This window comes from Xenopus laevis, chromosome 1L (assembly GCF_017654675.1).
Source record: "Xenopus laevis strain J_2021 chromosome 1L, Xenopus_laevis_v10.1, whole genome shotgun sequence".
Taxonomy (NCBI): Eukaryota; Metazoa; Chordata; class Amphibia; order Anura; family Pipidae; genus Xenopus; species Xenopus laevis.
The window spans coordinates 135,249,307-135,260,627 of NC_054371.1; positions in this window are offsets into that span (position 1 = coordinate 135,249,307).

Sequence of the window (11,321 nt, forward strand, 5' to 3'; positions counted from 1 at the left end):
AAAAAATTGTTAAACCAATAAAAATCTTTGCATAGAATTGCATAGAGAGAGACTACTCCATTGCACTAGGATATATCTCAGTGAAAGATGCAGGTGATAATTAGGTAATCCCTATGTGAAGGGCACAAGGCACCTTGGCTTACCAGTTATTAAAATAATAATTAGTCCCATAACTTGGCTGTCAAATGGCCAGTAGAGATGGTAGTGATGCTGTGGCCACTACTGGAAAAACCAGAAATAAAGACATTACAACTGCTGAGTGGAAAAATTAGTGGCCACAGCTTTATTTGTATAACATAACTGCCATAACAAAAATGTGCCAACTGCCAGGTGGCCCGGCAGGCATGAAATAAACCCACTTCTCACAGGAGTCTCCTGCAGCTGGCCGTCCGTTTGTAGCAGGCCATGCTGCTTAACTCACCATATATCTAAACTATACGCTGTCAGGTGTTGCAAATCACCAAAATAAAGCTGTGACAATAAAGATCTATGGATAGGAAAGGGAAACAAATTTAACAATAAACTTTTTAAATAACTCTCATAGATCCAAGGGTGGAAGGTTGGGGAAAAGCTGTTAAGCCATTCCCCTGAGTTGCTCCTGTGACAGAATGGTCCTGGATTGCCCGTGAAGAGCAGAGGGGGAAAGGATGGGGTTAATGTAAACAAACCATTCTCCCAGCTCACTGGCCGGCAGCCATGGCCCACCAACCACCCACTCAGTGGTGTTTCTGGGCAAACTTTCTCAAATACAGAGTCATAATAATGGTTTAGATTACATAAACCCATCTGTAAAGGCTTAAACCTAAAAAAAAAATCAAAATTACAACTAGTCAGAGATGAAGAGCTATAGTATACAGGGCCGCCATCAGAAATCATGGCCTCTGTACAACAAAATTTTCAACACACACCCTCACACCACATTAAAACATGTAAACTAAAGTAAAACCAAACTAACCAAACATGCTAAAACTCATTGGTGGTCTAGGTTATCCTCTACAAAAAAACAAAATTGGTGGCCAGCCCCCCTGTTACAAGTTAAAAAAACATAGGTAGTCATGGGCCCCATAGAACTTTTTTTTAAAAAAAATTGGTGACCAAGCCCCCTTCCTCACAAGTTAAAAATGCCATTGGTAGTCAGGGCCCCATACAAAATTAAAAAAAAATTGGTGGTCAAGGGCCCCAGATAAAACAAAAAAAACATTGCTGGTCCCCCCTTACAAGTAAAAAAAAACATTGGTGATCAGTGGCCCTGTATAAGATTTAAAATAACATGGGTGGCCAGGGATTTAATTAAAAACATTGGTGTTCATTTCTTCCTTGTCCTTGGCGATGACAGACTCTTTAGCTTTCATTTAGCTCCTTTTAGACTTCAGGTCTTTCCGCTGCTGCTTCGGGTCCATGAGCCTCCACAACTTTGGGTTTTCCTTTGTATAGACCTCGAAAAGAAAGGACGGCACTCCGAATACACTGGAATGTACTTTTATTCCAGTTTAAAACATGGTTGTCAAATCATTGTACACAACCATATCACATGATTTGGGCACGCACGCGATTTCGGAGATTCTAGAGGACACACAACTTTTCACAAGGGATTTAACTTACTACATCCTTCTCACGCACAACTTTTTCTTTTTCGATGGGGATTTTTACCTCCAGAGACGGGGGACCGCGATGGGGGCATCCTTTGCCCCCACCTATGCCAACCTCTATATGGGTTGGTGGGAGCGGTCCAACATCTATGGATGTAAAAATCCTTACCGTGAGCACATCATCTGGTACGGTCGCTATATAGACGACCTTCTGTTCATTTGGAATGGACCAGAGGAACGGATAAACGATTTTCACGAATACTTAAACATGAATCGTTGTAACCTTCAATTTTCACTTGACCACAATAAATCGGTTATCAATTTTTTAGATCTCACTTTGGAAGGGGATTTACTCACAGGTAAAATTGAATCGAATATTTTTAGAAAACCCACTGCGGGGAACACTATTTTAAGGGCTAACAGTTGTCACCCAAAGCATACTATACGAGGTATACATTACAGTCAATTTGTCAGGTATAGGAGAAACTGCAGCAGGGATAATACTTTTAAGGAACAATCAGGGCTCCTGGGACAAAGACTACTGAAGCGCGGATATACTAAGGAGATGATAGAAATGTCATGTGAGAAAGCTAGTAGAAACCGCACCAATGGGCGATCCAATGCCTTTGAAGGTTCAGGTAGAGATGTAAGTACCAATAAGAATAATGATATATTTTTCATCACAGAGTACAGCGAGGAGTATGGAAAAATATGTAATGTCATTAGAAGATATCTCCCAGTACTGTACAATGATGAAAAACTATCAGGAGTTCTATCAGCTACAAATGTTAAATGTGTTTCGAGGAAAGCACCCACTTTGGGGAAAATGCTGGCGCCAAGTTTAGTGGGCACAGTTAGTGAGAGACACAGGGACAACTGGTTGTCCACTAAGGGGAGCTATAGATGTGGGGCCAACATTTGCAAGACTTGCAAAGTCATCTCTACAGGGGCAACCTTCAGATCTAGTGCTACGGGCAGGGTGTTCCAAAATAGTGGTTTTTATAATTGTAACACCAGGAATGTGGTGTATCTGTTGGAATGCTCAGTTTGTAATAAGCAATATGTGGGTCGAACTACTCGTTGTCTAAAAGAAAGAATACGGGAACATCTAAGATCGATTGAGAATAAGGATGAGGGGACTCCCATGGGTAAACATTTTACTTTATGCTCAAAAAGAGGGTTAGTGAAAGTCATCGAACAAGTGAAGTTACCCCTTAGGGGTGGGGATGCAGAACGTTTGTTAAATTTGAGAGAGGCGTTCTGGATCCTAAAATTGGAGACTAGGATACCCAGTGGCCTGAATACCAGGCATGACTTGTTATATCTATATTAGCCAGTCAGGGCCTTCAAATAAGTTATGTTCAACAGAAGCCCGGTTTTTCCCTTCTACCTTCCCTCAATCTCTACCCCATTGTCCCTCATTTTACCTTATCTGATTCATATAGAATTTTTGAGGATTCTCAATTTACCTTTTTTCTATAATTTTCTATATTTTTCTACTCTTTTAAACATATTTATATTTACATTTGTATGTTTAAATAATTGAAGACCTATATTTATTTATCTATTTATATTTGAACCAAGGTTTATCCCAGGTAGCTAGTTACTAACTATTAATAAATTAATTACTAGTTACTTATTCTCCAACATTTTAAGTAAGACTCACACATCTATGCAAGGATTTTTGTTTTGTTTGTTCTGATTATAGAAAGGTTTTTATATGAAAACGAGGTTTTTACCTTTGGTTAATTGGTTTTACTATATTAATAAAATATGATTGTCTTAATTGAATTACTATATTGCGCCCAGTAGGGGTTGCTATTCACATTTTGTATATAACCTGTCTGTTTGGATCAGGATGTATGCCTATGATTAAGGGAGTGATTCCCGAAACGCGTAGGGCGTTGGATCCTTGTTTTAAACTGGAATAAAAGTACATTCCAGTGTATTCGGAGTGCCGTCCTTTCTTTTCGAGGTCTATGTGAATTTTAGCAGCGGGGACGCTGCAGACAGAGCACCCGACTGGAGCAGCAAATGGGAGTGTAAACTGGAGCGGCCCCTTTTAATCGAGTTAGTTTCCTTTGTATAGGCTGTACTGTATATTGTTGGGATGGTGTTGTGAGAGGAAAGCTTTTAGAGGTACCAGTGGAGATTACCAGTGTGGAAAATTTGTGTAATTTCATCCTGTGAAAAATGCAGCATATCGTTAATATGATTGAAAACAACACAATCAGACCTTCCACTTTAATAATTATAAATGTGAATAACTAGTTTCTAAAGAAACCTCTGTAGCCACAACTTATATGTCACCAGCCCTTGCCCTTCACATTCTGCCTTTTGCATTTAACTGCCTTAACAACCACAATTTGAAAAATCGGTTTTTGGACATAAACATTCTGCCCAAGATCATGGTGCTTTTATATTTTTTATGTAAATGTCTTATCAACACGTTTATGATGTACCTGGTAGGGATTTTCACATTGTATTAATTGCATCTCGAGCTGCTTCAGCATTCTGGGGTGTTACTGACACATACAACTGCAAAGAATTTTATTCTTTTTTAAGACTTGCTAATGTATTTCATGCAAATTAATTGGCACTTTTCAAGAGCTCACTGCAGAATCGAAATATCTGAATATCTTTATTAGCCAGAAATCCAGGTGCTAAACTACTTTCAAATGTATGTTTGTCTCCTCTGTGTTGGTGTAATGTGGGCAGATTCTCACTTGTTAATGTATAAAATGTGTGAAATGAAGATATACAGGGACATGATAGAAATCCTCCTGATGCAGTTAGCTAAAAATACCTAATTATTATTTAGCAATTTTAACCTTTAAGTGGCAAAACAGAGTAGTTAGTTGAAATATGTTCTAATATATTTTATTTACCATGCACAGAACTGTTTGCTTCTAAGCCAAACCTTGAGAGTTGAGAACTGCAAGCTCCTGAATTTAAAGCTGTAAAGTCAAATAAGTCTGCTGAAAAAAAACTGATGAGTTGTTACTGTGGCAAATGCTTTTCTTTTTGCTTTTTTAGCCCTGATCAGTTATAGGGTTTCTATAGAATTTGCTCCCTGAATCAGCACAGTCATAAAAATGTTATATTATTGATGTCTGTATTTATTTATAACACTGCACTCAAAAGACATATGTTTCACAAAGACGAATAACACCATTTTACCAGAAAAGGATAATACTTGTAATGGTGTTTATGAAAATAGAAATAGCTGGGGTCAGGTAATTGCATGAATAATAAATGTATTACTACCAAACTAACGGCCAATGGTTAATGTTCTTTTGGCAGTTCTGCAGGATCTAATTTATTAGGAGACAATAATATGTATTTTTACACATATCTGAAAAAAGGACTTTCACAAAATAACACTAACTTTCAAATTACTCTGGATGCATTATGTAGGGATTTTTGGATAGTGGTATATAAATGTGTGCATTAATAAAGAAACAGAATTAAAGTATAAACAGAGTATACAGCTAACTTAGTACATCATTGATTCATTTGCTTTTGGTATTTTGAAACAGAATGCATTTTCTGCAATTGGATCACAGATACTGCACAATGTTTACAACATACATGGGGTAGGAGGAAAGTTCCAGCACTACTCCATCAATTTGTTTGAAAATGGGTTGTTCTGATATCTGCTTTCCTGTGCTGCCACCTAATTTGGGCCCACTATATAAAAATCCCCTGTCTTATGTCAGTTAGGTAGCTACAATGGAAGAAAGCACCCTGTGCAATGCAAGTTAAAAAGTAATCACAACTTTTTAAAAGTTTCCTAAATGATTTAACTCCAACAACTCTGCCATATTACATAACATTACATTACAATTTGTAATGTAATGTTTTCAGGGACAAGTAAACTATTTACTGCTGGAGAAAAATTGTAGGCAATTTGGGGACTATAAAATGTATTTATATAAAATACAGGTATGACCTGTTATCCACAATGCTTGGGACCTTGGGGCAAATTTTCTAAACAGCGAAGATTCGCCAGCGACGGCTTTGCAGGCAGCGCAACACTTCGCCAAGTGAAAATTCACTCAGACAATGCTAATTCACTAACATGCAAATTTTTGTCCAGGGCGCTGAACGCAAGCGAAGTTGCGCTAGCGTTAATTCGGCAAGCAATGCAAAGTTGCGCTAGCGTTGGCTAATTTGGATACGGCGGGAAGTTAAAGTTGAATGGACATATACGTTGCAGCAAATACATTACACTACACAAACCCAGGGAAGCTTAATAAAATAAAATAGAGTTGTTATAATACCCTACACATGAGCCCAGTGTATAGTTTATGTGCCATATGTTAGGAAATGTAGGAGGGAAGCCAGTTACCCCGGAGCGCAACTTCGCATGGCGATTGAGTGTGAATGAGCGCCAGCGTCAGTATCTTTCACTAGCGAAGTTACGTCTGTGCCTGTTACTAAATCGTCGAAGTACCAAAATGATGTCACGCTGGTGAATTTCTGCCAGCATTAGTCACTTCGCCCTCTAGTAAATTTGCCCCCTTGAGTTTTAATTTGGATCTTCGTACCTTAAATCTACTAGAATATCACATTAACATTAAATAAACCAATAGGCTGTTTTTGCTTCAACTAAGGATGAATTATATCTTAGTTTGGATGAAGTACAAGGTACTATTTTATTATTACAGAGAAAAAGGACATCTTTTTTTAAAATTTTAATAATTCAGAGCTGTCTGGATAACAGGTTTTGACATAAGGGATCCTACACCTAAACTGTTACTTTGAGCCCCTTTTATGGTCTTATAATTGACTATCATTTTTACAGAACTAATATTAACATACTAACATATTCCACAGTGCTTTACATTAATTATTCACCATTCCATGTCACAGTAGAGCAGCAGCAATCTAAGGTCCAATTAACATTCCTGCATGTTTTTGGAAGAAAAGCTCACAAAAGTGCAGGGAGAACTTAATAACAACTTTCAGACTATGAATACCAGACTGGAATCAACAACTGGAGTGATCTCACCCTTCATTGACACAGGAGAACACCTGCCATCACCAGTCTCCACCAACAACCTTTTGGTGCTCCAGAATTTTCTGCGGTGTAACTGACAGGACACTTCAAGAATCAGCCGTTGCTGTTATCAACCCTCAGAGTTGAGGGTATGAATTTATATAGTTTGGAATTGGAGTAGTTATTTCCAATACTGATTCTCTGTTCTTTATTGTGTTCTACAGTCAAAGCTATTACTTGGGTTACAATAGTGGAATTATTGATGTAGAGGAAGCAATGCCCTCCTCCTTGTATTTTTTCCCATTAAAGCTGCTTGATCAAAAACATTTCTGTATACTTTCACCTAAAATATTCACCTCTTGACAAACCTACAGTTGGTAGCGAAACAGCTGTCACGGTACAGTGGTGTACTTGGGAGATGGGCTCCCTCTCGGAGAATTGATAGCACACACACTACACTCAAACTGGACACTGGTCTCAAACTGGATTATTATCGGGCGGATCCGACGGTGACGTGCAGCTCAGAAGCGGTAGGACCTTATACACTGGTCGGCAAAACCTTTTTCTTTTATTTTATTCCTCATGCCCAGGCAGGGCATTTCAGCACCCAGGACCATTTTGATATCTACATTTGGGGCGTTGATAACATTGCAATGGGTGCTTGTGACCTGTGTTATTTCATTCTGGCAATTCCTTTGTTTGATGGAATATATTTAAGATACCAGTGGGTACCTTAATTTACTAGGTGTTGAACAATAACAACCCTCCATTTAACGCCAGAGCACCAATAAAGCCATTACACCTGAACATATTTCTCGAAATTAGGTGCTGAACTATAGCAACCCTCCATTTAATGCCAGAGCACTAATACAAGTCACTGCACTGGAATTTATTTCTGGAAATTAGGTGTTGAACTATAACAACCTTTCATTTAACGCCTGAGCACTAATAAAGTTACTTCATTGAAACACATTCCTGGAAACTAAATGCTGAACTATAACAACCCACCGCTTACCATCAGAGCACCAATAAAGTCACTATACTGGAATATATTTTTGGAAAATTGAGCTAGGTCTCATTAGACCTCTACAACATTAACTTGGGCTGGCAGCCCGACCAGACTCGAGCTGTATAATTACACTTCACCATTGTATCAGTAGTCACATTTAACAATTTAGTGTGATTATGCTATAATCCTATTTTTACTAGGCCTGGGACCTTTGTGATATATGCTGTTATGCTAATATATGCTTAATAATAATACTATGACGATATATGTATATTGATATATGTATATGAAGATATATGTATATTGATTTGGTGGACACCCTGGGGCAAATTAACTAAGATTTGTAGTTGGGCCAGCGTCCGCTTCGCCGCACTTCACCAGGCGTATTTTCGCCAGCGCTACGCAAATTCACTAAAATCTGAAGTTGCGCTCAGGGGAAGCGTAAGGTTGCGAAGTTGCGCTAGCGTTAATTCGCCAAGCAAAATGAACGTTCGCTAGCGATGCTTAATTTGCATACGGCACCAAATTGAAGGTGGCGAAGGAAGTCTGGTGTAAAAGGTAGCGTTCAGAAAAATTTGCGCGTCAGTGAATTTGCGTAGTTACGTCCGTTGCGCAAATTCGGCAGGTGTAAGGGTGCGAAGTAACACTAGCGAATTTACGGCAGCATCCGTCGGCAAATTAATGAAAATGCGCTATGCTAGCGAATTAACGCTAGCATTAGGCGCTTCGTCCTTTAGTGAATTTGCCCCCCTGACTCTTTGGCCTGATGTTACTATTGGGAACTTTGCTTAGTAAAAAGTTTTGTCATTTCTGTATATTTGCATTATATTTGGGTGTGGGAACTGCAAGAGTGTCATCCTAATAAGAATTTCATATAGGAAAACATATAACCTTGCCACGTGCAATGTTTAATCCCGAGGCATGCCATGGCACATATTTAGTAACAGAACTAACTTCAAAATCAATAGTATTGTACACTGGAAACAGAAGGCAGTGTGTCCTACCGAGCCAGTTTCACTATTGCTTTATTCTTCTTCAGGAAAAGTACAATAAGGAACTGGAGGACAGACACACATATACTACTAAAAGTGCAATTTTATTGGAATCCACACTGAAGTTCATACTTGCTTGTTAACTGCAAAGTCAGGTAACGTCTTTATTGTGTCTTCAGAGAATAGAGAAACGGACTTCATCGGACAACATGGTAATCACGTGGAAACCAGCTTTGTAAATTGTATATACTTTATTGAACATCCATCTAAAATCACACGCGGGCAGGGGATGTGTGCTTGCCGCGTTTCGTGACCTCTATGTCACTTCATCAGAAGCAATGTCTTTATTGTGTCTGCAGTTGAGATTCTCTAAAACAAACTTGTGTCTCCAAAGATGAGTATGCAAATACTTGAGCTGAATGTGAAACCTCTGGGTATAAGCAATGGTTATTCTGCTTGATTAAACACTTCTTAATTTTAAAAAGGTTTTTAAAGTTTAAATGTTAATTTTGATTTTCATGTTTTTCCCCTTTAATAAAGTGACATTATAATCATCACACAATTAAATGAACTAAATGGAAAACTTACTCTTTGAGCACACACTTGTTCAAATTATGCCACATAAATATTCAGCTTAATATATTCGTCAGAACACATTCTAATTGAGCCTGTTCTTCATTATTAAAATAATTCTATTCCAATACAGCATTAAGTTTAATGAGGTCATAGTTGCTTCCTAACTGGACAGGATTCTACATTCAGAATAATTGGAAAATATGGTTCATATTGTTAAATAAAAAATACATATATATGTGTGTGTGTGTGTGTGTGCAAACAAAAAAAGAGGTGATTGATCAATGCTCATCCCTAGTTCCTTGTTTCAGAAGTAATTTAGTCTCTATGTAAGTGCATGTATTTTCAAAAACAGGTGTTTTTAGTTACAAAGTTATGATCATAAAATCGGTAAGCCACCATACCATGTCAAGTAAATCTCATATGGTGGTCCTAACTATTTTGTGATCCTCCGGTCATATTTTCCAAAGGCTATACAAAGTCCAATGACTGCAGCACACTGTTAGTTGTAGTTTTCTTTCAACGTTGTGGTTTTATTAGCTCAATTGTGCAGGTATGCAAAAAAAGGGGCAACGTTTCGGGTCTCACAGGGCCCTTTTTCAAGCCTCCTTGAGAAAGGGCCCTGTGAGGCCCGAAACGTTCCTGCAGAACAACTGCTAAACTTCTAGCAGAATAACAAAAATACAGAAAAGGGGGTTGTGGGAGCACTCCAAGGGACCCATTTACTTTGCGCTAGTGAAGGAATAGAATAAAAAAAACTTCGAACTAAAAATCGTTTGAATATTCGACCATTCGATAGTCGAAGTACTGTCTCTTTAAAAAAAACTTCGACCCCCCTACTTCGCCACCTAAAACCTACCGAAGCTAAATGTTAGCCTATGGGGAAGGTCCCAATAGGCTTTCTAAGTTTTTTTTGGTTGTAGAAAAATCTTTTGATTGATTGATTAAAACCCTTCGAATCGTTCGATACTATTTGCGGTAAATCCTTCAACTTCAATATTCGAAGTCAAAGGATTTACATTCGGCAGTCGAATATCGAGGGTTAATTAACCCTCGATATTTGACCATATGTAAATCTGCCCCCAAGTATAAGTAAAAATAAATAAATACAATGGAAGTGCAACTGATCAGGCCAAATTAACTGCAATTTATTCCCCACAGGGAATGTGCATTGATCAATCCTCTTTTTTTTGTGTAGCTAGTTGGTTTGCTTGAGAAATACCAGCATAACTTTTTCAGGAAGTAAGGTTTCAATCATGGGGATTACTAAGGGGCAGATTTAAGAAAGTTTGAATGGTAAATTCGAATTCAAATTTAAATTTTTTTTTTAATCAAAACTCACTAATTCGAATTAAAAGCCACCAATACAAATTTGAATTATCACACCTATTGGACTCTGGTGAATGGTCGTTATTCCACAAATTCAGTATGCGAATTTTACTGAATGTTACCTCTTTTGCCTCCGACACCTCAGACCAGGCAAACTGCTAAAATGAAGCGACATCTTAATCAATCTTATGTCAGTTACATCATATCCTGTCTGCCGGAAATGCATTAAGTCGTAAAAATGCTGGCAACTTGTCCTTTTTTCAAGCGGGATTGCCTGCAAAAGTCCTAACTTTTGAACTTTTTTGGGTTAACATTTTCCCTGACATTTGAGGGGCATGGAACATTCATTTTAGGGTGGGCTCATGTGTAGGGCATTATAGGATCTCTTTTGTCTTTATTCAGGTTCCTTGGACATTTCAAGCATTTGCATCTCTAATAATAAAAGACGTCCATTCTAGTAATGGACTGTTTCAAAATTATATAAAATTGATTATGCATGGATAAATCAGGTCTCTTTTTCCCCACATTGACTGTTTTTAGGGCATTGTATGTGTTTGGATTTCACTTTCACAAAGCCTCGGAAACCAGAGGAAATATTAGTCTCCCAAATAAATGCACATTTAAAAGTCTATAAACTCTGTGATCGCAATGTTGGAACACACACATATATTTATATATTAATAAATTTAAAACGTAACTGGATAGTAAAAAAAGATGTTATTTCATTTGATTTATTATGTGATCTCAATAAGCATTTAGTCTTGTATTGCATTTCATATTGGACAGTAAATCTCTCACCTACTTCATATTCAGTATTAAATTTATAT